This window comes from Callithrix jacchus, chromosome 6, assembly GCF_049354715.1.
Source record: "Callithrix jacchus isolate 240 chromosome 6, calJac240_pri, whole genome shotgun sequence".
NCBI classification, from domain to species: domain Eukaryota; kingdom Metazoa; phylum Chordata; class Mammalia; order Primates; family Cebidae; genus Callithrix; species Callithrix jacchus.
The window spans coordinates 90,876,771-90,881,980 of record NC_133507.1 but is presented as its reverse complement, the minus strand read 5'-3'; the positions used below and the strand labels follow the sequence as shown (position 1 = coordinate 90,881,980).

The 5,210-nt window shown below is 32.4% G+C and overlaps 1 non-coding gene across 1 annotated transcript; it reads left to right on the top strand.

Annotated features, from left to right (window-relative positions):
• The first annotated feature begins 4,443 nt into the window (after nucleotides 1-4,443).
• On the top strand, nucleotides 4,444-4,575 carry LOC118155112 (small nucleolar RNA SNORA72). Its single transcript, XR_004745335.3, has one exon. It is a non-coding gene; the product is annotated as a small nucleolar RNA SNORA72 (small nucleolar RNA).
• The last annotated feature ends 635 nt before the right edge of the window (nucleotides 4,576-5,210 follow it).

The following is a 5,210-nucleotide window of genomic DNA, read 5'->3' as shown; positions in this document are numbered from 1 at the left end:
TCTGTCCTCTCAGTTTTGCTATGAACCTAAAAGTATTCTATACAACAATGACACTTTTAAAAAAAGATACTGAACATCTCATTACAGTGTACGTATATTTGCACTCCTTTTCAATACATGCCACCACTACTAACCTCATCCTTGCTTACTTAGAGGTAATCTCTATTATAGTATCTAGAAATATTAATTAGTTTGTGTTGTTGTTCAACTTTATATAAATTGAATCATATACTGAAAAAAAAGAAGATGCTTACACATAAATTTTCTCATACATTCCAGAAGTTTTACTTTAGTTTTAAAATTCAGATCTTTGGTTTATTTTGGGTTAATTTTTATATTGTACAAGTTATGAAACATTTGGTTTTTATTGCTGTGTTTGGATATCTAATTGTTTCATTGTTTGTTGAAAAGTTTATCCTTTCTATACTGAATTGATTTAGTATTTTTCTTGAATGCTTAATAATTAATTCACTATTTATGCATGAGTCTATTTCTTGTCATATAATTTTATTCTATTGACCTATTTTTGTATCTCAAATGCAGCACTATATTTTTTATCACAGTTTCATAATAGCAGGTCTTGAAATCAGATAGTATAAGTTCTTTAATTAGTTTCCTATTTGTTTCAGTGTATTTTGACTATTGACATCTTAACACTTTACAGTTTTTGATCCAGGAACCTGGCATAACTCCCCAATAATTTTGGTATTCCTTAATTTCTCTTAGTAATATTTTTGTACTTTAGTGGTTCTTTAGTTTTTGTAGAATACATGTTTAATTCAATACAATCTATTTTCAGTTGGTATTATACTATTTCACATATAGTATAAGAACATTATGTTCTTAACACCGCTGTTTTGGCCGGCGCAATGGGTTGCTTGGATTCCAGCACTGGGAATCAATAAATTACGTCCACTCAGAAACCTAATTAGAAAGGCTGTAATTGTAAAGATGACAGATGGATACATTTATAACAAAGGGATGAAACCAGCCTAAAAAGGCTGAGAATACCCAAAATCAGAACCCCTCTCCCTATACAGGGGATTACAGTTCCTTATCAGCAATGGAACAAGCCCTGACGGAAAAGGACTGTGTTCTATTCACAGAAGTAGGCTTCAGAAGGTGGATGATAAGAAACTTCTGAGAGTTAAAAGAACTTGTTCTAACCCAATGTAAAGAAACTAAGAACTTTGAAAAAAGGTTTGAAGAAATGCTAACAAGAATAGACAATATAGAGAGGAATATAAATGAACTAACAGAGTTGGAAAACACAACACAAGAACTTAGCGAAATATGCACAAGTTTGAATAGCTGAATTGATCAAGCAGAAGAAAGAATATCAGAGGTCAAAGACCAACTTAATGAAATAAAATGAGAAGACAAGAATAGAGAAAAAAGGATAAAAAGGAATGAGCAAAGTCTCCAAGAAATATGAGACTATGTAAAAAGACCTAATTTACGTTTGATAGGTGTACCTGAATGTGACGGAGAGAATGAATCCAAGTTGGAAAATACTATTCTGGATATTATTCAGGAAAACTTTCCCAATCTAGCAAAGCAGGACAATATTCAACCCCAGGTAATACAGAGAACACTACAAAGATATTCCTCAAGAAGAGCAACCCCAAGGCACATAATCTTAGATTCGCCAGGGTAGAAACGAAGGAGAAAATACCAAGGGCAGCCAGAGAGAAAGGTCAGGTTACCCAGAAAGGGAAGCCTATTAGACTTACAGCAGATCTCTCAGCAGAAACCCTACAAGCCAGAAGAGAGTGGGGGCCAATATTCAACATCCTTAAAGAACAGAACTTTCAGCCCAGAATTTCATATCCTGCCAAACTAAGCTTCACAATTGAAGGAAAAATAAAATCTTTTATGAGCAAGCAAGTATTCAGAGATTTTATTTTCACTAGGCCTGCTTTACAAGAGCTTCTGAAAGAAGCATTATACATAGAAAGGAACAACCAGTATTAGACTTTCTAAAAATATACCAAAAAGTAAACAGCATCAACATAAAGAAGAATTTACATCAATGAATGGATAAAATAGCCAGTTAACATCAAATGGCAGTAATCCTAAATTTAAATCGACTAAATTCCCCAATAAAAAGATACAGCCAGAACCTAACTGTATGCTACATCCAGACCCATTTCACATCCAAAGATACACAAAGATTCAAAACAAAGGGATGGAGAAAGATTTACCAACCAAATGGAGAGCAAAAATAAATAAAAAGCAGGAGTTGCAATTCTTGCATCTGATAAAATAGATTTTAAAGCAACAAAGATATAGTGGTAAAAGGATCAATGCAAAAATGAGAGTTAACGATCCTAACACCCAGATACATAAGACCCATAAAGAGATTTAGACTCAGTGAGACGGAAAATTAGTAAGGATATCCAGGACTTGAACTCAGATCCGGAACAAGTAAACTTAATAAATATTTATAGAGCTCTCCACTTTAAATACACAAAATATACATTCTCCACTTTAAATACACAAAATATTGATCAGCCATTATTAATACCCATTTTTAGAATAAAGCAATATTCCCATTCTCTCTTCCTCTTTTTCTTCCTCTTTCTTCCTCTCCTTCACTCATTTTGTTTCTTTCTTTCCTTCAAAAAAAAAAAAAACATAAGAACTAAAATACTTATATTTTCCTCTCTCAGCCTTTCTATTATTGTCATACAATTCATTTCACATGTGTTATAAACATCACAATATATTTTAAAAAATATTATTTACACTGTCAGTTATCTTTTTTTTTTTTTTTTTGAGACAGAGTTTTGCTCCGTTGCCAGGTGCCAGGCTGGAGTGCAGTGGAGTGATCTCGGCTCACTGCAACTTCTGTGTCCTGGGTTCAAGCAATCCTCCTGCCCAGCCTCCCACAGGCATGAAAATCCACCATGCCCAGCTGATTTTCATATTTTTAGTAGATACAGGGTTTCATCATATTGGCAAGGATGGTCTCGATCTCTTGACTTTGTGATCTGAGTGCCTCGGCTTCCGAAAGTGCTGTGATTACAGGCATGAGCCACTACACCCGGCCTGTCAGTTATCTTTCAAAGTCACTAAAATAATAATAAAAAGAAAGTTTTTTGTATTTACCCACATACTTACCATTTCCAGTGTTATTTAATCCTTTTTTGGATCCAGATTTCCATCTGGCATCATTTTCCTTTGCTCTAAAAGACTTTCTTAATATTTGTTTGTTTTAGACATCTGATGGTGATGAATTATTTAAGATTTTATACATATTTTTAAAGTCTGTTTCACCTTGGTTTTCAAGGATGATTTTATTAGGTATAGAATTTTGGATTCACATGTTTCTTTTATTTATTTTTTTCACTGTTTTGTTTTCTTTTGTTTCTTCTTTTTATACTTTAAATATATTGTTCTACTGTTTTCTCCCAGAAGAAATCTATCATTATTATTTTCATTGCCTTCTGTATTTTTTGTGTCTTTTTTTCTAGTTACTTTTAAGGCTGGCTTGCATCCCCCTCATCTCCCTTCCCCTCCCCTCTGCTTCTATATAAAACTTTACTAATTTGAGTGATTTTTTTTGGTGGGGGGACTATGGCTTTCTAAACTGTGTTAAGTATTCTTAATTCAAACCCTAACTCTTTTTAATTTAAGCTAATGATTGCATATATTTTCCCCCAAAGTCTTAACTAAAGCAGAAAAAAACCTTACTTACCTTTACCATCTTGTTTGTTTGTTTTACTGCGGTATATATATATATAAACACACACACACACACACACACACACACACACACACACACACACACATATATTTAGTTCATGAGTGTACAGGAAATGTAGTAGTAGTTTGAAGATGAAGGATGTATGTGGGAATCCGGTTGGTCCACCATGACCTTTCCTCCTTTCTCCAGGTGATGATTAATAGTCACAGTTTTATACTTCCAGAATCATCATATACCTATAGAACAGCTGTGCTTCAGTTCTTGTTTTTCACTTTGCTGCTAGTTTTCTTTTGGTTTTGGCCCTCTTTGGATTTTTCTTTAGCCTCTTGAGAGCTCTCCTATGCATTTAAACATATAGTTGTCAAAATTTGTTCAGCATTCCTAGGTGTTTAATACTGATTAGTTTTTCAGAACATAAAAACTGCCATACTGCCAGAACAATTTAAGTAACAGTTTTAAAGATATCATTTACAATATTTCACTTCAACACAATTGTTATTATTTTTATTATTGATCCAAAGAACAAAAATTATCTAGAACTTACCCTGGTTGTAAACTCTTCTTCACAAAGCACTACTACTGAAATTGATGTATCTTAATTTAGGTGATATCAAATAATTATTTTTATGTATATTCCCCCCCATAAACTGAATTAAGCATCTCTTCTGACATTAGTATCCTATCTTGTATAAATAAATGTTTGTTGCTTTCTAACATTCAAAAAGTTATATTTTCTGTGAATATTCTCAATGTTCTGCTTTTGTAATAGTCAGAACAGGCTAAACATTTTCTATATTAATATCATGCATATGTACCCAGATAAAGCCTGTTCCCTAGGTCTTGTCTTCTAAATGCTGGTAACAAACCATATAAAAGAAAAAAAAGTTAACATATTTTTTAAATGCTTCTTGTGATGACATTCAATTATTTAGATAAGAAATAAAATAGCAGTTAATGAATGTCTCAGCAACATGTTAAAGCGAATGTTTAAGAGAAAATTTGATACTAATTTGAAAATTAGGAAGTGAATTGTTCAGAATAATATTGGTTATTCTAGAAAATAATTTTCAACAGAAGGTAAATTTGGCAATACTAATAGTGAAGTATTCACTGGACATTACATAGTTTGACATAAACATCTACCTCAGTTCCCCTTGTACTAATTTATATTTTATTAGCAACCTTGTCTTTATATTTTGACTTTCCAAGTAATTTCTTGCAATGTAAAATTGTAAATATTGTCTATTTAGCAGTTATATTTCTTTTTGTAAATTACTAAATTAGTAATTTTCTATCAGTTTTATGAGCTTGGCTATTATGAGACAATGTGAAAAAGGTTGAAAAAATAAGAATAAAACTGGAATTACTGTGAACCAACATACTCCAGATGCTATAGATGTCACCAACTTGTCAGCCACTTCCTAGATGATCCTTGTGCCTTAGTTATCTAAGCAGTTACTTATGTCCACTATTATTCATTGAATCATGCAACCATCCATCC